The sequence below is a fragment of the Neovison vison genome, chromosome 8 (genome assembly GCF_020171115.1).
Source record: "Neovison vison isolate M4711 chromosome 8, ASM_NN_V1, whole genome shotgun sequence".
In the NCBI taxonomy this organism is placed as follows: Eukaryota; Metazoa; Chordata; class Mammalia; order Carnivora; family Mustelidae; genus Neogale; species Neogale vison.
The window spans coordinates 33,757,175-33,779,130 of record NC_058098.1 but is presented as its reverse complement, the minus strand read 5'-3'; the positions used below and the strand labels follow the sequence as shown (position 1 = coordinate 33,779,130).

At 36.9% G+C, this 21,956-nt stretch overlaps 1 protein-coding gene across 3 annotated transcripts in view; it reads right to left on the bottom strand.

Annotated features, from left to right (window-relative positions):
* PLCB1 (phospholipase C beta 1) overlaps window positions 1-21,956 on the bottom strand; it is a 685,746-nt gene that overhangs the window by 617,532 nt on the left and 46,258 nt on the right. The window lies entirely within an intron of this gene.

Below are 21,956 nucleotides of genomic sequence, written 5' to 3'. Positions count from 1 at the left end.
CTCTGTATAGCAACATATCCAACCGATCATAATGATGGCCTCTGGGTAGGTCAGAAAATCAAGAGAGAACAATACTTTTTATGTCCCTACTTCAAATCCAGATTATGTTTGATTTTTCTTTTCCAACATGAATTATGACTTGGGAATTTGCAAATTATCCCGTATTTCCAATTAGCAAGTCCTACTTTTGTCATTTAAAAACATTACAGGGATGCCTGGGTGGCTCAGTGGGTTAAAGCCTCTGCCTTTGGCTAGGATCTGGATCTCAGGATCCTGGGATCAAGCCCCACACTGGGCTCTCTGCTCAGCAGGGAGCCTGCTTCCCTTCCTCTCTCTCTGGCTGTCTCTCTGCCTACTTGTGATCTCTATCAAATGAATAAATAAAATCATTTAAAAAAAATTAAAATAAAAACATGACAAAAACTTGTTTTTTAAGTTCAGAGAAGTAAAACAATGTAATACATCACAGTGAAATCACCATGAGATTATAGACTCCTTTTCTTTTGCTAATTTACATTTTACATGTACCCATTGTTTTAAGACAATAACTAACTCCTCTGAGAACAAACACTATATTTGCCAATGCAACTTATTTCCTACTTTCCCTTCAATGGGAAAGTCATTTGGTTGCTGAACTGAAAAACTGCATACTGATTTTTTCCTGTAAACTGTTCATTTTATTCCACAACTGTTGACAATTTCAAGGTTAAACAATGTATCATCTGAATATTTATTCTCCCCCCACCCCCCACCCCTGGCCTCAAAAGGCCCTTTTCTTCTGGCCTCAAGTTTAATTAAAATAACAATCAGAGTCCCTCTGGTCAGGGTGGCCACCTCTCAAGACCATCTGGACAGTCAGTAGAACCAGTTTTCTTTAATGTTATCTCTGCCGCTATTAATCATCCTCTCCAAAGACAACTGCCAGCAAAGCATTTTTAGAAACAAACACATTAATTTAATCTTGACTACCTGATCATAATCTTCACTAGAAATGCCAAGACAAAAACCGAGGAAAATTTTAATATCATTCAAGACCAAAATTCTCTATTTCCCTTCACTAATTGATCTGTGGTTAGGGGTAAATGAATTAAATTTGTCAATAAAAGGCGTGTTTTGCATACTAGCTTCTCTGAAACAATATTCTTATAGTCTATTACACTATTTTCAATAATCTCTTGAAATAAACGAAAACCAGGGTGTTAGTCCTCACTTCTCATTTGATTTCCAAATTTCCTCCTATTCGGTATCTATACAACATGGGTAGAAAAAGGTATATATAAACTCCTTGGAACATGGACCCTGTTTTTATATTCCAAGAACATTCCTTGTGACATCTGTATAACAAAATCGGAGGTCAACGTTTTATTAGGACTTCTGTGTGTTTAGTAAGATAATGCATGTTGAACCCTTGAATTAGCATGAAAAAAATACACTACATAAACAAGACCGAAGGTAATACAGCAGCCACGTTCCAGTGATAGAATGAACCAAGCACGTCTACAGTTTCCAAATATACAAAAAAAAATGACCACTCTTCCCTTTGTCTTCCATTGCCAGTGCTTATCAAAGATAATGTCCACAATCTCTTTTAAAAAGCAGCCAGCTTTCCAGAGTATCTAATTTTAACTTAGTTGTGGGGTAAAAGGAATTAGCTAAAGAAGAACCCCATCCAATTACATGATCTTGCCTTCTGATCCCACGTTCCAAGAACTTCTTTAAGTCTATAGAATGAATCGTTAGTTATCAGCATACCAGAAAAAATGAGAAAAAGGAAACAGTGACCTACAGTTTGGTTCAATACCTGTCTCCTCTTTGGGATCCTAACAATGGGAAAAAAACATCCAGCGGTTCCAAAACTCTCTCCCAGTGCAATAACCCCTCACAAAAAAAGCCAACTCCTTCCCACACCTCTTCCTTCCACCCACATGCAAATATCCTTCAAGAATATAGGAAAATTTGGGGCTCCTGATTGGCTCAGTGTGGAGAGCACACGACTCTGGATCGTAGGGTATTAAGTTCAAGCCCCATGTTGGATGTAGAGATTACTTTAAAATAAAAATTTTTTTAAAAAGATTTTATGTATTTATTTGATGGAAAGAGAGATCACTCACAAGTAGGCAGAGAGGCAGGCAGAGAGAGAGGGGGAAGCAGGCTCCCTACCGAGCAGAGAGACTGATGCAGGGCTCGATCCCAGAACCCTGAGATCATGACCTGAGCTGAAGGCAGAGGCTTAACTCACTGAGCCACCCAGGCACTCCTCTTTTTTTTTTTTTTTTTTTTTTTAAGATTTTGGTTTTTTTATTTGAGAGAGAGAGGGAGTACAAGCAGAGGGAGAGACAAAGGGAGAAGGGGAAGCAGACAGCCCACTGAGCAATGAGCCTGCCATGAGGCTCAATCCCAGGATCCTGGGGTCATGACCTGAACTGAAGGCAGACACTAATAACAAGCCACCCAGGTGTCCCCAAAATAAAATCTTTAAAAAAAAAAATTACGATAAAGAAGATGAGGACTGTTACTCAGCTATATATATAAAAAAGAAAATGACATCTTGCCATGTGCAGCAACACGGATAGAGCTAGAGAGTTTAATGCTAAGTGAAATCAGTCAGTCAGAGAAAGGCAAGTACCATATGATCTCACTTGTATGTGGAATTTAAGAAACAAAACAAATGAGCAAAGGAGAAAAAAAGAGCAGCAAAACAAGAAACAGACTTTTAATGGTAGAGAACACATTGATGATTACCAGAAGGGAGGTAGGAGGGAGGATTGGGGAGACAGATGATGGGGATTAAGAGTACCCTGGTCATAAGCAGCAAGCTGGGTAATATGTGGAATTGCTGAATCATGTACGCCTGAAATGCTGTATATTAAATATACTTGAATTAAATTTTTTTTTAAAGAATATAGGAAAATCACTATTTAGTGTGAGCACAAGAAAACACTTAACTGCAATTCTAAAGTTGGAGGAGGGAGGCAGTAGTTGAAAAAGGAACTCTATTAAAGGGGAATAAAGTATCAAAGAAAAATACTGCTTCTGGGAAGCACTGATTATGAGATAAAGGGACTCAACAGCATCGCTTTGATCAATCCAGTAGTGTTTCTTAAGTGCCTACCTGGGACCAGGTGCTGTGTTTGCTGGACGCCAGGTCATCACTGAGAGGAGAATGGACCAACCCCATCTTCTCAGAGATGCAGTGATTCATTAGGATGCAGGATTTACTGCGCCATTTTTTTAAAAGATTTTATTTATTTATTTGACAGACAGAGATCACAAGCAGGCAGAGAGGCAGGCAGAGAGAGAGGGTGGGGAACCAGGCTCCCTGCTGAGCAGAGAGCCCAATGCCGGGCTCGATCCCAAGACCCTGAGATCATGACCCGAGCCAAAGGCAGAGGCTTAACCCACTGAGCCACCCAGGGGCCCCTACTGTGCCATTTTTGTCTGCTTACAAAGGACAGAGCCATGAGATGCCCTGCATTATCTCTTATAACACAAATGAGACTTTAAAAAATGTGGCGGTTCATTGCAATTTATTCACTGCATTGCTTAGTGTTATCTTAAAATTAATCTTCCGTTTTCTTCCCTTTAGGACTTTATTTTCAATATAATTAGAGCCTTCCATGGCATAAATAATTTTTCCTGTCTTATTTTAAATTTTATAAATATTATAACAACAGAAGGGAATTTTAAAGAAAAAATAGATCACCATTAATATCACCATTATAAGGCAACAGCTGGCTTCATTCTTTTAATATCCTCTTCCAGTCTTTATCTATAAACAACATATTTTGCATATTTATTATCAGAGTGAAAACATAATTTTTTATTCTGCTTGTCTTTTCCTAATTTTATATCTAAATATTTACATATTGCTTCATTTTAAAAATTTATTTCTCATGGTAGTTCAATAATTCATGTTGCTGAAGTATCATTATTTAATTCTACTTTTTGCAATTTGTTATCATTTAACTGGTGTCTAATACTTTAAGTCTTGAAAATATTACAGTGGAGTGCCTTGGGGGTATAGTCAGTTAAGCGTCCAACTCTTTGTTCTCAGCTTAGGTCTTGATCTCAGTGTCCTGAGTTCAAGCCCCACATTGGGCTCCATGCTGAGTGTGGAGCCTACTTAAAAAAAAAAAAGAAAGAAAGAAAGAAAAGAAAATGGTCACTACAGTGACCATTGTTGTGCATGTTTACTTTTTTCTTCTTCTGAGATATTTTCTTGGGATATATTTATATGATGCAGCATAGCAATTCTGATAATTCTTTTTTTAAAGATTTACCATTTATTTTAATTTTTGTTGTTATTGCTGTTGTTTTTTTTTTTTTTTAACATATAATGTATTATCTGTTTCAGGGGTACAGGTCTGTGAATCATCAGTCTTACACAGTTCACAGCACTCCCCATAGCACATACCCTCGCTGATGTCCATAACTCAGTCACCTTAAAGATTTTAAATGATTTAAATTACCCATTTAAAATAAATGGTAAGATTTGCCATGCTTAGGAATGGGTAATTTAAATCGTTTTAAAGATTACCATTCTTAGGAGTGAAAATAATTAAAAACTCTGTTGTTAATTAAGATACAGTACAAGGTATTATTTATTGTGTAGTTTGTATTATTTTAGGAAGAAGCAAAGTCTACATGTAATAAAAAAAATAAATTTTATTAATTTTACCAAATTCTTATACAAGAGACTTTAATGATTTCCAAGCCAGACTAAGGACATTTCCTTTAAAATTGTGACAATGATGACAACCCTTCATATTCTATTATTATATGACCCATCATTCCACCACATTTCATTTCCTACAGTCCTGAAACTAAGCAAATTTAATGGAAGAACAGTATGTAAGATGCAGACATCATATTCAAAATTCTGTCAATATATATTAATGATTAAAATATAAAGAAGGATAAAAGGAAAATGGAAAAAAGGTAAATAACATGGAAAGAATCTTAGCTTTAAAAAAATATCCTACTATGCCAACTTCTGTAGAAATCATGAGTAAGGGAAAGAACATGGTTAAATGTGTTCTTTTGTATTCTCTTCTTCCAAGAGCAAAGGTCAAAACTTCAAAGCTGGATTTACAATGAAAGTTATTACAGGATGATTTTAATTGATTCTTGTACTTGATTAACCTTACATCTATTAAATAGATGAATTTTAGAATTCACGGTATTACATAATAAAACATTTTAATGGACATATAAACCATGTTCTGTTCATATATTAAAAGTATCATTAATTTATGTATAATTTGTAATTATATTTTATATAATACTATATATTATTAATTTAATTTTCCAACTTTTCTCATGGATAATTTTTAACATACACGGAAGTAAACAGACTAGTATAACAAACATCCAAGAGCTCACAAACCATCTGCCCTATCCATAGCCCACCTTCTTCCCCCACTCCTCTGTTCTATTTTAATTAAGTCTTAATATCATATCATTGTATCTGTAAATAACTCAGAACACATCTCTTTAAAGGTATGGATTCTTTCTCTGAATATAACAAAAACACCTTAAAATTAACAATGATTCCTAAATAATATCAAATAATCAAATTTCAAAGTTTCTCATAAATGTCACAACTCTTTTTTTTAACTTCAATACAAATAAGGGCTATTCACTGCAATTGGTTAAAATGACTGCTATTTTAAACTATAGTTTCTCCTTCTGTCTTATTTTTTTCTTGAAATTTATTTGTTGACTAAAACAGGTTGATTGTCCTGAGGTTTCCTGTTTCCTCTACTTTATTATTAGACCTGTTGTATCCCTATGAACTAGTCACATATTTCTCTTCTAAGCATTTCCAATAAATCCCTAGCTAGACTTAGAGATTCATAAACGTCGGGTTTTGGGGCACCCATTCTTGCTTTCAGCTCAGGTCATGATCTCTGGGTCATGAAACTGAGCCACCACCATCCCCATGGGGCTCTGTGTTCAGCAGTGAGTGAGTTGGCCTCCTCCTCTTTCTTCTCTCTCTGCCCCTCTCCCATCTCTAAATAAATAAATAAATCTTAAAAAAATAAATAAATGTCAGGTTTTTGCTTTTGTTCTGCAACACTACTTCATAGGTAGTATATCAATAAGACTTTTAAATATATAAATGTATTATGTGCATGCTAATTAAGTTAAAGGCCAAAAAGATCATGACAGCCAGGTAAGAGAGTTAGACTAGGGGAAAAAAAATCGTTTTGCTCTGTTTCAACACATTTTAGAAAATTAATTACCTTCTATAGTCCCGCTATGTATTTCATAACATTATTAAATTGACTATTTTAAATAATTTTTATCTTGTCTTTCCTGATTATTATAATCAATGGATTTTACCACAAAGAATTTAAGGCAACTTAACTATAGATAGCCAATTTAAATTCAAAACATATTTCTAGAATAACTTATTATAATAGATGGCAAAGCAGAGTAAGATTAACTGAGGTCAAGGTCAACAAAGTAGAAACAACCAGCATTGTCAAGTAAGTGACAAGGAAGGGAAAAAAGCGATGGAAGGAAACGTTATTTTTTAAGACAGAGAATCACAAGTGTGTGACATATAGGAGAGTACGTGCTTTATAAATATTTGTTGAATTTATAAGAACAATAGAGTTGGAATGAATGGACTATGCCAGAGGTGTGCTCCATAAAAAAAAAAAAAAAAAAAAAAAAAACTCTTGTCTTCTTCTGTGGGAAATGATAGGATGAATGTTCAAGAATGATCACAACTAAAACTTTATTCATTCCAATCTCTTCCCTCATGGCTCAGAGGATAAAGAACCTCTCATTCTCCTCAGTTCTTCCGACTACCACTTACTTAATTTTTTCCCTAACCTATTACAACCAAGTTCTCTCTTTTCACAGTGTATTTTCCTTCTAATCCACTGCAGGCTTTCATTTTTTAGAAAGAATGAAGCAAACTTCCATTTTGTCTCAAGTTTGTTTCCTCCCAGAAGCAGCTCCTGATTCAAGAATGGGTTTGCAAGTAGTTTGTCCTGAGGTGACTGTGGGGAGGGGAGCTGAGAAGGGAGAGAGGGAAGGCAAGAAAGGAAATCAGGGGTGTTCTAATAAGCAAGTTACTCACTGTGGAAACTGGGGCTGAATCCTGCAAGGGAATTCTCAAAGACTCTCTGTAACTTACTTCAAGGTCATACCAGTGGAAGTGCAATGAAGTTAGGGAATTTATGAAACAACTCCCATCTATGATCTTATTGGCTATTCCCTTTAGAAACACTTGCCCTTCCATTTTCAAGAGAATACTCTCTAACTTTATTCCCATATCTCACTAACTGTCCACCAGCAAGGGCTGGCTCATTCCCATCACACCCTCTAGAAGTTTCTATGGATCAGGAACCTGGTTTTTGTGTGCGTCTCTCACTGGACACACTCATCCTCTCCCTTCTCTACAACCCATGTTCTGGTGATACACACTTCTCACTATTTCCAAGCTGCAGACTCATCTTCCTCATTGCACACTGAAATCTCTATCGAAGTAGATAGGCAGGCTCCTGAACCCCATCGGTTCAAAACAAAATTCATGGTCTTTTTCTTTTCATCGCCACACCAGAAATAATTTGACAATAAAATAAACAATTTATTCTCCTTAATTCTCCATGCCATTTTGGATATCACCTTCCTCCTGGTTATTCAAATAGACCCTTCCCCATCATCTTTGCTTCTTTGTCCCCATCATCTTTGTTTCTTTGTCCTCCTTCTTCTCAGCATTAAATTTGTCATCCAGTTTCTCTGTCATGTGTCTTCTACCATGCTTTTTATTTACTTTCTCAAGATTGCAAATGATACTCCATACAAATGCCAGATTAGTCTATATAAGGACAAACGATATGCCCATCCAGTGTAACCCTTTCTGCTCTGTAATCACATTCACTGCTCCCCACACATCCTGTATTATCTGCCATTCCCAAAGGAAGCAAAGTGCATCCTTCACTCAGTGCTTTGCCCCCCTTCTAACTGAAATAAGCCTCCCTTTTAGGACTAGACCAAATTCTTCTTTCTCTGTGTGTCCCTCAAATCTCTTCCCATATCCACCCCAAACCTCTGCAGAACAGATTGACTCCTTCCCTGTGCTCCCTCAACACCTTATTCATAATACAGAATAGCAATCATTATATTATGTGATGTGATCATTGTAGACAGTCCCGTTTCTGTTATGACCTTTTCACTGTTTAAAAACCCAGAACACCCCACATTGCTTAGTATACAAGGTACTGTCAACATATGTCAGTGCATAAGCAGAAAAACAAGCAACCTGCCACGTGTGATATCAGAATTATCTAGTCCAACAAATATTTGAATGGCTTCTGCATTTGAATGTCTGCATATCTGCTATAAATACCCACAGAAATAGACATCATTGTAGAAACAGACTGTGTACTAAGGGTAAGCATGTGCATGGACACACATACATACAATGGCCAAAGTTTCCAAAAGTGTAATATTGACATTAATAACAATTTAAAAAAAACAAAAAAACAAAAAAAGTAGGTAAATGCCAAGACGACAGCAACAACATCCCAAAATACTGCCTTCCTAGATATATTGGCTGAGGGGGAAAAAAATTAATGTTAAGATTAGCCATGTTGGAAACTGTCATTCTAACACTGGTACTAAATATAGTCAAGAATCAAGGACGTACGACGCCCAACAGAGGTAAAAACGGTGCACTTCTTCATTCATATTGTAGGTAAATGATATTCTTCATGTCTCTGCCCATTTTATTAAGTTATTTTCCTTTAAGTTCATTCGGCATTAATCTAAAATCATGTCATTGCCTGAAAATCTCAAGTTTTGCTCCATGGGTGCAGAACATCACATTTTTTTTTTTCCAGTTATTCACCTTGCCCCTGTATGCTTGGGAATTCCAACTCCTTGCTAAAATAAATCTTCAGCTCTGGCTGAATAATAGTCTATATGAACTGGATAGATTCCTAAATTAAATTTTCTTCTCCAGTTGTATTTTGAGATTAAGGCTTATTTCTGCATTAAGCACAGAATCATTGTTGAATTAGGTAGAGACTTGGGTTTATTTTAAGCCTGAAACCTATAGCAATTCTCTTGGGCATCCCAGCTGGTATCATGAAGAATATATTTGAAGCTTCTGCTAAAAACAGCTTTGGAAATTTTTCTCTAGTTTTAAAATAAAAATTGTATAACCCCATCTTGGTCACGTATATGGAGGAGCAAACCCTACGTTAACTACTCAAGATGTAAAGGCTAACTGAATAAAATACAATATCTAAAATATAAGAAGTAGGTGACTATTTTTATAATGTTGACAAAGGAGCCTTATTTTAATAACACACAAGAAAGGAACAAAAGTAAATGAGAAGATGTGATAACATGAAAAATTAAGTAACTAATAAAAAAATAAGATGATTTTTCCAACTTATCTTGTAAAGCTATATTATCTTGATATTGAACATGGAAAATACAAGAAAGAATGATTCTAGATCTGTCTCACTTGTAAAGATAGAAGTAAAATAAAATACTGGCAAGAAGACTGCAGCAATGAGCTAGTAGGATTTATCTTAACATGTGAGAGAAGAAAAGCTCATTTCAATATATGCAGAGAAGTGGGGCGCCTGGGTGGCTCAGTGGGTTAAGCCGCTGCCTTCGGCTCAGGTCATGATCTCAGGGTCCTGGGATCGAGGCCCGCATCGGGCTTTCTGCTCAGCAGGGAGCCTGCTTCCTCCTCTCTCTCTGCCTGCCTCTCTGCCTGCCTCTCTGCCTGCTTGTGATCTCGCTCTGTCAAATAAATAAATAAAATCTTAAAAAAAAAAAAAAATATATATATATATATATGCAGAGAAGTTATTGGACAAAACTTAACACCTATTTAGGGCTATTATAAAGCCCTTAATAAATCAGATCCAGAAGAGAACTTCTTTAACAGGGTTAAAAGATTATCTTTTTCATATTTGAGAGTGATATCATACTCAAGAGTAGAACATGAGAAACAGCACTTTAAGATCAGGGAAAATACTCAGGCCAGATATCTCTGCCTTTATTCAGTATTGTACCAAAGGCCCTAGATGATTCAAGAAGATAAATGAATGAAAGAAGTAAATGAATGAATGAATAATAAATTAGATAATGGTAAAAGTATTTGGAAAGAAAAATGCAATTTTGTACATATTACATATTACTTTTCTATGTGGAAAATCCAAGAGAATCTTCAGAAAAAATTATTAGAATGAAAAAGATAGTTGATGTCCTAGGACACCCAGGGGGCTCAGTCACTTAAGCATCTGACTCTTGATTTCAGCTCAGGTCAAGAATTCAGGGTCATGAGATAGAGCCCCAGGCAGAGTCCACACTAGGTGTGGAGTCTGCTTTGGGGCCTACTTAAGATCTTAAGATTCTATCTCTCCCTCGCCCTCTGCCCCTCCCCTCACTCAGGTACACTGGGGGGGGGGGGAGGAGATAGCTTATGTCCTGCCAACAATAGGGGTCACTGAATGAGGTGTATACAGGAATGCTCTGTACTATTTTTGCAACTTTTAAATAGATCTAAATTATTTCAAAATAAGAGGTTAATATAGTTTTCCTAATCTGTTAATGACCAAAATATACATGATCCATTCCTATCAGTTTTATTCTCCTAATTTTTTCTCAAATATGTAGTTTCATTCTGTCTCCTCTGTCACCACCTTAATTCACCACCACCTTAACCTCCCACTTGTCTGTTCACTCTACTAGTTTTTGGCATCCACTCTTGTGACCCTTCTCTCTCCTACTTGCTATCTCTCCAAAACCTTTCAATGGATTCCCATTGACTGCAGAATAAAGAAAGGTATCCTTAAGGTCTTAAATGGCCTTGCCCACCTCATGTCTCTCTTCCTCTTTATCTCACATGTTTCCTCCTTTAGCTATCCAAGCTCCATCTACATTGGCCTCACCTTGTAAAGTTCCACAGGTCACAAAGATAAAGCTCCCCCATGCTGCAAAACTCTACAGGGCTCACTCACCAAGAAATGAGGTACACACCCCACCTGCAACCACACTTTACCTAGACCTCAGCACCCACTAGCTCCTCACACTCAGCCCACAGCTTGGGGCAGGTTCCTTTGTCATGCACTCTTCCAGAATGACCCACTCCCCCTCCATAGAACCTATCTCAATGGATAATCACCAACACTACCTAAAGAATTCATTCATTGTAAGATTCCTTTACAAAGCTCTATGACATCTGGTACAAAGCAGATGATTAATAAATATTTTCAGAATGATGAATACAGAAATGAATGAATAAAGACTATCTTTAGGATAAAGGCCATATCGCCTTTTATCTGTATAAAGGATTGCATTATAAAGAGAAGGAGCTTGACCTTGAATAATATAAAGATAAATTATTGCCATATCTTCCAAGCTTCTTTCAAAAAAATATTTTATTTTTGCATAGTTTCTTCTTTGCTTTTCTGAAAGATTTTCTGCTTAATAGCATGTGGGAAAGCCCATCTCCATAAGTAGAATAATTATGTAAAATGTGTTTTAGAATATTTTTTCTACTTAAAGTAGAGAAAGAAGCTGCTATATTGGGTATGCAAATTAGGTTCAGTATAAGGTACCCTGAAGAAACCATCCCAACTCTAAAATAAATTAGCTATTATGAAACACCAGTTGCAATCGTCTGCTCCTTCTATTAACTCTGTTCTTTAGTGGGGTTAGTACATTACTTCAGTGAGCAAGAATGGTTTAGACAGATAGTATCATGTGACCAGCGATGAAATTCCCTTCCCCTTCTAATACAAAAAAAATGTGAATCTTCAAGCAATGAGATAACAATATCTTTTTGCTATCAAGTCTTTTGGGGAGTTGTTTTGTTTTGTTTTCATTTTAAGTAATCTCCCCAAGGTGGGGCTTGAACTCACAACCCCGAGATCAAGAGTTGGAAGTGCTACTGACTGAGCTGGCCAGGTGCCCTGCTATCAAATCCTTTTGAAAAAAGGGTTAATATTTACATAGTGGATATAGTTTATTTATTATAGTCATATTAACAAATGTCTTGGCTGAACATAAATCAGTCTTTTCCATTACCACTTCAGCAAACATCCCATGAATATAAAAAATAAATGTGTCCATGTCTCCATGTCCTTTCCCCTTTCTCACCACACTTTTTTTGCCTGAACTATATGTATAGCAATAAAACAGACATGCACCTCTCTTAAAATTGATTTATTTTTACATGCTTAAGTCCATGATTGAAAATCTGAACATTTATTTTGACATGGCAAGTATGACTATTTGAACTGCTTATTACATATTAAAAATTCAGCTGTATATCTACATTAAAAAGAAAAGTGACACGATGCACATATAGGAATCTTTCCAACATTGACACTTAGGACAGCAAATGCAAGTGACGGGTAACACTCATACCTCATGATTCTTCAGAAACACTTATTACAGCCATATTGTATCAACCCAAAGAGGTTGATTTGAAAAGGGACTCGATTTGAAATAAGGTTAGAGGTTTAGAATGTCTTAGCAAAGTTCACAAAGGAAATGGTCTTAAAGGAAGACAAATTCTCCTATACCGGGGATAAATAGTGGATTTAATTCCAAATTATAATCACCAACATAAAAATCAAAGTAAGAGTTGTGCACACGAGCTAGAAGCTTTGTTTGCTTGCTTTTCACATAAGAGAAACCAGGAAGAAACCTGTATTTTGAATCCATAGTGTTAAGAATTTCATGTTTCCTTCTTCTCTCTTCTGCTGTCTTATAAATGGTTTTCAATATCAAGGTCTTTTTATGGTCTAAGATGTCTACTGAGGCTCTGGACATCAAATCCATGTTTTGGAAGAAGAAAGCAAGATACAAACGCCCTCATGCCCTAATAGATTCATATATAAAGTACCAAGATATCTCACACAACTATCTCTTTGGTCTCAGAGCCATACCTAGCTGCAAGGGAACCTGGAAAAAATTATGTAAAGCCTAGAGGACAGTGCTTTAGTTTAAAATTTAAACAAGTAAGATAGGTGTTGGGGTGAAAAGTTAGCAGTCTCCACATATATGAATGCAATAGAACTCTTTTTAATTTCTTTCACTAACTAGTACATGAACACAGATCAAAACATTTTTAAGTATGAAAAGGTTTACACAGTGAAGACTTTTACACCCACCCCTAACTCCATCTGCCGGTTTCCACCCACCATACAACATTTTTATTCTTTTTTTTTTTTTTTTTTTTAATATCCTTCTAGTTTCTCTATGCAAACACATGCAAATGAGAGTATTCTGGTTTTGCTTTCAGGACTTATCTCCAAGTCATTACACGGAGCATATCTTCATTCTTCTTCTTTTTTTCATTTTCTTCTACAGCTGCATAGTATTCCCTGGCTGGGTCTATCAGGATTTATTTGATTGGTTCCCATTTTCAAACATTTGATTTGGGTTTTGATCTTTTTCTGTTAACGAACAAGGTACTTAAGTTCTCCTGCATTATGTGTAAGTGACTGCATTTTCTGTAAGAAAAAAATACAGAAGCTGGACTGCAGGGCAAAGGGCAAATTTGTAATTTTGATAGAAATGGCCAAGTTGCTCTTCTGGGCTGTCGTAATCCCTGACACCACTCCCAGCAACATGGGAGCATGCCTGTTTTCCCACAGTCTCTCTTGCAAAATGTGTGTCATTCTAGATGTTCTTTGTCAGCCTCTCATTGTGTCCTATTATTTATGCCATAAATTCTATATGCAAAAGCAGAAATTCCCAGACTGGCTTCATTATCGTAAGAGGTACATGATCAAATGTCTTACACAATTATATGTGTAATTGAATATTTGAAAGGCATCCACCTATCAGGGACAGCTTGCTCTGCTAATGGGACATTAGACACCATTTCCTTAGCATGCTTCCTATTTTCAAGAGAACTGGCAGCAAATTGGAGACCCTTGTCACACACATCAGTCCCCAAGTCCCAGTGTATTTAGCCACCACTCAGCAATTACCTGTTTCTTTGTAGTTACATAATTTCATTTACACCAGTTCTTAGAATGTTTTCTTTCCACCTCTATGCATATCCAGTTCCTCCAAAGTCTTCTGTATTTGTCTAAAAGATACTCTCCTAATTTCCTGAATCCTTAGGTAACTACACTGATCCCACTGCTGTAAATGATAGGAGTGTAGTCCTGTCTCCATGCATGGCTTCAGCCTTAGGGCTCCAAAATGGACTTGGTGGTACAAGTGATGTTGCATTTATTTTTTTTAAAAACTCCCATGCCATCCAAGAGGCTTAGATGCTACAGTCCTCGAGACATGTAGCTGAAGGAGGGTTCTTCTCCTATATGTCTGACCTACCGAGTGATCCAACTGGCTCCAGGTGCCCTTTATGTTATTCTTCAGAGTTCATTGTCACCTTACAACTTACCAGTCTACATTCCAGCCTTATGTTCTTTGTTTTGGCTTCTAAGGCAACAAAAGTCCATTGGGCTTAATATAATTTCTTGAAACAAAGACTGTAAAAATGAATGTGAGGTAGTCAAGTGTGAACAGATGACTCTAATAGACAGGCATCTCTCTAAAGTCTTCAGGAAGAAGGATTTAAACTTCTTAATTATTGCTATAATAGTGCCACTTTAGAACATCTGAACAAATTGATGACACTTTAAAAAAAAAATCTGACATCCAAATAGCATGCTTGTTCGTATTACATATATCATTATACTGACTCTCCTGCAAGGTATGTTGTTAAATTAACAGTTCTCTTTATTTTAGATGGGTTTTATCTACCTTGTATCATATCTTAATTATAATTGCACTAAATTCTATTCTTAAAATCAGAAATCCAACATGAAAGTGATCAAGTTCAAGGAGCAATAAAGTTCACCTGAATATTCATTTCCAAAGAGGGGCAGTTATGGCCGAATATTAAGGTCAAAGTCAACCTTCCTTGCATTTTTAATTCAAACGTGCTTTACAAATGCAATGTGAAAGTGGGTTTGAATAAGTGCCCATAATCATCTCCTTGGTAAGTCATTGGGGAAAAAAAAAAAGAAACCTTCCAAGTGAGTAAAATATGCACAGGAGTTATTGAATAAGTGACCCTCATCTAATTGGCATTTGGATCATCTAGCAACTATATAACTGGAATTTAGTCTAACATGTGACCATTAAATAATTAAGTCAGCTTCATTTCACAGTGATGTAGCCTAACAATCTGCCCCAGAGCAACTAATGTGATGGTATTTTGGAACTAAAGTCACTCATTTTCACTTTCTTGTTTCTCTCCATATAATTTATCAAAAAAGAAAAGAAAAAGAAAATATCCATAGTCATGTCATAGCATGCATGTATCATTATTATAGTAATGTGTAGAACATTATTGAATGTCCTGATTTGGATAGTTATGCCCTGTGTTTATGTTTTTAAAAAGTCCTTGTTCTTTGAATATATAAACTGAATTACTGAGAGGTCAAGGGGTATCATGAATACACCTTACCCCCATTCAGGAAGAAACATTCAGTGTGGACCAACAGCTTGGTAGACAGACAGAAAGATGAAAGAAGTGGGGAAAATGATAAATAATCAGCAAATATGTGTAAAGGATGGAAAGCTGTACCTTGTTTTAATCTTGAAAATTTTCTGTAAGTTTAAAATATATCAAAATAAAAATTTACCAAAGAATCCACAAAACAACGCATATATGCACTCTTGTCTAATGAGGTGGTTTTTATCATCTCTCAGATTTATTTTAGCCTCTCTGAACCACCATTATATCTGTCGATCAGCTTTTCCTTGCCAGAATACAGTCATTATGTACTTGATTATCTTACTACTGACCGGCGAGCTACAAATAACCTATCAACCCTCCTGTCTACCAGACCTGGGTCACTCACTTGGGAAAAGACATTAAATATTTGAAACTGTGGAGTGACCTTCAATGAACTGCACCCGTAACAAAACCAGGGCATTCAGAGAAATACATGAACATCTCCAGGCCTTTAGTTACTTATTAAATGGTTCCCTGGTGACCCACGAGAGTTAATGCTCACCCTTAAATACCCAACTTACACCAGCAAGACTTGGGTGCTGAGAATAGAAGGCAATCAGAGCATAATGTACTTAACAGGTTGCCCATTGACAGCCCAGCGTCCAGCTTGCTTTGCCTATAAACACAGCACCCAGCAGACCTGGAGGCCTGACTGTCAAGATAATTGTCTGAAATCTTCACTTTGTTGTGCCACCATAAACACAAAGCTGCACGCGGGAATTGAGCTCACCAACTACAAAACATAACTTGTCCATGATGGGGAAGTTAAAAGTGTTTTCCACTTCAGAATCACAGTATTGGTACTTAGAAACGATTTGTTTCAAAACAATGTGCAAAGTGAACAATTTCATATAATCGAGCCAAAATAATTCTGACTTTTTTTTAACAGCAAATAACAAAGAGAGATGTTAAGAAACTACTTATCTGAGTATTTCAGGTGGTGTGTACACTCTGACCTGTTTAATGATTAATCGGGTTTCACAAAAAGGGGAGTAGGAACGTATGCCAGAACAAAATGGGGAACACAGACCACACTTAATAACATGTGGGTGTTGGGGCCTCCTGCCATTTAGAATTCAGTTTTTCAAAGGTGGTATGTTACATAAGAACTCTGACTTTAGTGCTTGATATGCAATCTGTATTTATCACATATTTATGTATCAGTATATGGGGAAAAGAAAATCAGTGAAGCCACGTGTTGACTATTAATTCAAGATGCGCTAGGGGGCACCTGGGTGGCTCAGTGGTTAAAGCCTTTGCCTTCGGCTCAGGTCATGATCCCAGGGTCCTGGGATGGAGCCTCATGTCAGGCTCTCTGCTCTGAGCAGGGAGCCTGCCTCCTCCTCCTCTCTCTCTCTGCCTGCCTCTCTGCCTACTTGTGATCTGTCTGTCAAATAAATAAAAATCTTTAAAAAAAAAAAAAAAAAAAAAAAAAAAAAAAGATGGGACGCCTGGGTGGCGCAGTTGGTTGGACGACTGCCTTCAGCTCAGGGCGTGATCCTGGAGTCCCGGGATCGAGTCCCACATCAGGCTCCCAGCTCCATGGGGAGTCTGCTTCGCTCTCTGACCTTCTCCTCGCTCGTGCTCTCTCTCACTGTCTCTCTCTCTCAAATAAATAAAATAAAATCTTTAAAAAAAAAAAAAAAGAGATGCGCTAGGAAAATACTAAATAGTTTATACATTATGTGCTTTTCTTGGACATTCTGTAAAAATTCCATTTTTTCTTTTCTTCCACACTTGTGCAAACTTTTTTTTCCCTACCAAGACAGTCCCTTAAAGCATGGTAAATGGTGAGTATTAAGGTTTCTAAGGGAATCTGAGGATGACAAATATTGAAGCGGTGGGAAGTTGTCATTTTCTGAATCCTTCCAAGTTGAAACAGATAATGAGTTTGTTGAATGAGTTTCATCATGAATAATACAACTTGAGAAAATTTGAGTGACTGAAAATTCAATTCATTATCATTCCATGTTTCTTAAGAAAGTATCAATGATAATGTATTGAAGTTTTGACAAATTTTACAATTTGATAAAAATTTCTAGCACATTCTACTACAAGTTCATTGTATTTCCTATGTTTGGATAAAAGTATGCCTGCCAATGTTTCTGGTATAGAGGTAAGAAAGACACATTTTCTTTGTCTTTCCTTTATCTTTGCTTTTATCTTTCCATATCTTTGCTTCTATGTAAAATTAAAATAGAAATGTCTTGCATCTACATAGGCAATTATAATTCTCTAAATACTAATAAAAGAAAACCTACATCTTGTTCATTTAGGTAACATTATTTTTAAATATTACAACTACTTACCTGTCGGGACACTTCCCATTTTAATTTTTAAATCATTTGCTTTACACAATTCTCCTCTGAAACATTTACAAGATATTTTAATTACCAATCCAATCACAATAGCACAAACATACACTAATTTTAGCAGTCAACTACGCAATACTTTAAGAATTACAAGTTCACCCCTGGGAATCCATTTCCTGATGTAGTCAATGTTTATGGGTTAATGTTTGACCAGCTCATTTTATAAAACACTTACAGGGTTAAGACTAGTTTTAAAAATAAAATACATCACATTATACTGCACTCTTTGAATAGGTCAGAGATTACAAATGTGAATGAAAACGGACAATTCCCAGGAAGCTTCCAAAAGAACTGTGAAAGTTATTTATAAGTAGGTGGCTACTCTTATCAGAAGATTAACATGCAATAATGCCATAAATCTCCCTTTGTTTAGAAATTCACATTACCCCTCTGTTAGTTTCCAATTTAATATTAGCAGGAAAATGCATCTCCCCTCCTAATGAGATTAACCATGAGTTTGAAAGGCATTTATACATAAGAAGGCCTAGATATTTTTATATTTGTTTTCTTTTTATGGAAAGCAATCATTACAATTGTGTTAGATTGCATCATTTTTCCCAGGACTTCACCCCTCCCTGTGTCTACTTCCTTTTGCAGTTCCTCCCACTAGACTCTTTGATGTTGGACTTGGCTGTGTAACTTGCTTTGGCGAGAGGAATCTTAGTGAACATGACATAAGCAAAGGCTTCAAAGGTACTTGTGTGGTTGGTCTTGCTTTCTAGCACCTTTGCCATTACCCCAAGAAGAGCCTCTTCTAGATGGCTGTTGGCTCCTTAGGCTGGGACACACAAGGAACACATGTTGGGAAGACATGTTGTGTCTAGCCTACAGCTAGAGCCTGGAACAAGCTAGGCCTAGATCATAACCTGAAGTCGAACCCAGCTGAGCCAAGCCTATATCAGCCAACCCACAGCCAACACACAGGCAAGACAGCTGGAAATACTGATCACTGTTTCCTGCCACAGAGATTCTATGGTGTTTTGTTACAAAAATAACTTCCTGAGGCAGTAATCAGTTATGTAAGCTATGTCATATTTGTATGTATACATACACACACACACACACACCCCACCACCACCACCACCACAATATGTGTAACTATCCTATACATTTACTCATTTAGTCACCAATTTTTGATACTTTCTGTATTACTGTATGGGCATTAAGCATTGCTGGATCTAGTCTCTGGAAGTTTCCCATCATAAAATATTATAATTGATAGTGCCAATGTGACAAGAAGAGATAGAAAAATTGCCCCTACTCTGTCTGTGTCCATCATTAAAGATTTTGACCTTTTCTACAAGTATAAGTGCCGAAGAATAATGGAAAAGGACAAGACCGGCAATGAGAATTCGAAGAAGAGAAGAGATGCTTGCAAGTCACTACTGTTAGAAAATGGAGTGGCAGGTTCCAACCATTCCACTCTAATCATTCATGAAGCAATTTAGGAAATAGAAAACTCATGAACCCTCCTTTAAAATTAGCTGGATGACAAAATCCAGCTAACCAAAAAGTGAATCAAATTAAATAATTAATTTAATTACATCTATTAATTTTGAAGAGGAACTTATGGACCCAAATAGGAAGGAGGAATCAGAGTCTGGCATTTTAGATACATGCAAAGGATACGATGGCTAGGTAGATGTTTGGGGTGAAGCGGAGTTAAAGGGACACGTGACTCCAAAGTTTTTAACTTGGGAAGAAGGAAAATGGTGTGGTAAACTAAAAGAAGGATAGAGGGTCATGGATCATGAAGAAAGGACAGATCAAGAAAATTCATGAGTTGATTGTGGGGTGTTGAGTTTGGAGAGTCTGCAGGGCAGCAAAGTGGAGATAGGCAACTGGGAAATAGGTTTGGCATGATCAGGACTGTAGACCGAGACTAGGTGACAGTTCACATGCTATGAGTAGATGAGGTCATCCAAGAATAAATACACAAATACAAAGTAAGAGGCCCAGTGCAAGCCTTGGAAAGATGCACTGTAGGCTAAGCCTTTTGATCTCTGAAAGCCACCACCACACTTACGACAAGGACACAGCCCCTTCTGGTGCTCCCAGCCAGTGATCAGTCCCAACAGAGAGATGAACACAGGCCCATTCCTGGCACACAGGGGACTCCTCTAATTGACTTTGACCCAAGGATTTTCCTTCAATTTTCCTGTACCTTTCTTAAAACGCATGCTAGTCTGGGAAACCTCCCACCAATGTCTTCTCCCTCTCCCCAATGTCTTCTCCCTCTCCCCTTCAGTCAAGGTCAAACTTGACCAAAGGTCAGAAGGCTCTCTCAGCCTCTCCCAGCCCCTGCCTATTCTTACTAGAGGTGTGTCCCCTAATAAAATCTTTGCATAGCTGGGATACCTGCATAGCTCAATTGCTTAAGCATCTGACTCTTGGTTTTAGCCCAGGTCATGATATCGGGGTCATAAGATGGAGCCCCTGTGTCAGGCTCCATGCTCAGGGGGGAGTCTGCTTGAAATTCTTTGCCCCCACTCTTTTCCTCCCCCTCTGGTCTTCCCCCTACCCATTTTCTCTCTTCTCTCTCCCTCTCTCTTCCAAAATCTTGGTACATTTGATACCATTTTGGCATGTGCTTCTCAGAGAATCTGGACTTTCTTCCCCTTATTGTTTCAGGGTGCTTTACCATCATGGAGGCAAACACACAGAACCTTGCAAGACATTTTGTGCCTTTTGCACACAGAAAAATTTTGTCTACAAGGCTTATATTATAGTCAAAAAAGAATAAAGCTATCAAGTAACATGCCTCCCTTTTAAAGAGCACTCATACAATTCAAAATCTAAACAGAAAAGAGTTATGAAAATCAACATCATTTCCACAATACATGCAATTTAAACACATATCTAACTTCAGATTATCTCTGTATCTCATTCACATGTTCATGGAGAATATATGAATAATTTCACAGAAAAAAATTTGAGTTAATTCTCTTGAGCTAAAGTTCTTCCCTGAATATATGTCACAATACAAAGTTGGAGATAAGGCTAACATCCACAAAATAATATAACATTAAGAGATAATCTAAAAGGAAATCCAAATGTCTGGGTAACATTAAAGGGTATAAGCCATTTTTAGTGAACTCCTGCACTTTAAAAAATATCACTAAAACTACAACAACAAAAAATAAAAGTAGAGTGTAGGAAAAAAACCTCGACTTTGATGCAAATGTCATGATCCTATTCCAGAAGAAAGTGGAATGACACTTTAAGGCAGAACAAAATGAGACAAAAGGATTTTAAAGGCTTTTCAAGTAAGGATTCACGTATAAAATTGTGATAGACAGATAATCTCATTCATGCAGCAATTTAAGATTTAGAATACTTGTGAACCCTCCTTTTAAGTGAGGACAAAATCCAGCTAACGAAATAACCAAAAAGTGAATCAAATTTAAAAAGTCACAAATGGAGAGTCTGAGACAAAAGAAGTACTGTTGAGAATGGAATCCATTTAATTAATGCTTTAGTTTTCTTTTTGTAATAAGTAATGGTCACTGATTAATAATTCAAAGAGCTAGAGTTTACCAGTATCCCCTCTCTTCCAGTATACCAGATAAACACTTTCATTAATGTCATCTATATTGTCTATATGCAAATACAAACAAGTATATTCTCATTAATTCCCTTTATTACACATTTTCTGGACAGGAATTTTTTTCTTATCAGCATATCTTAGAGATCTTCCCACATCAATAGAAAGATGTATTCATCCTTCCCCTCCTTTGCCCCTGCTTCAGCTTAGATGCAAAATAGTAGCAATATCCTGTAATTTATTTAACCTGTCCCCTATTGATGGACACTCAAGTTGTTTCCAAGGCAGGCTTTTACAAGCAACTCTGAAATAAATAACCTTGTACATATATCATTTTGTACATGTACAGATACACATAAAAAGATAAACACCACGGGACGCATGGGTGGCTCAGTTGGTTGGACGACAGCCTTCGGCTCAAGTCATGATCACCCCGGGATCGAGTCCCGCATCGGGCTCCCAGCTCCATGGGGAGTCTGCTTCGCTCTCTGACCTTCTCCTACCTAGCTCATGCTCT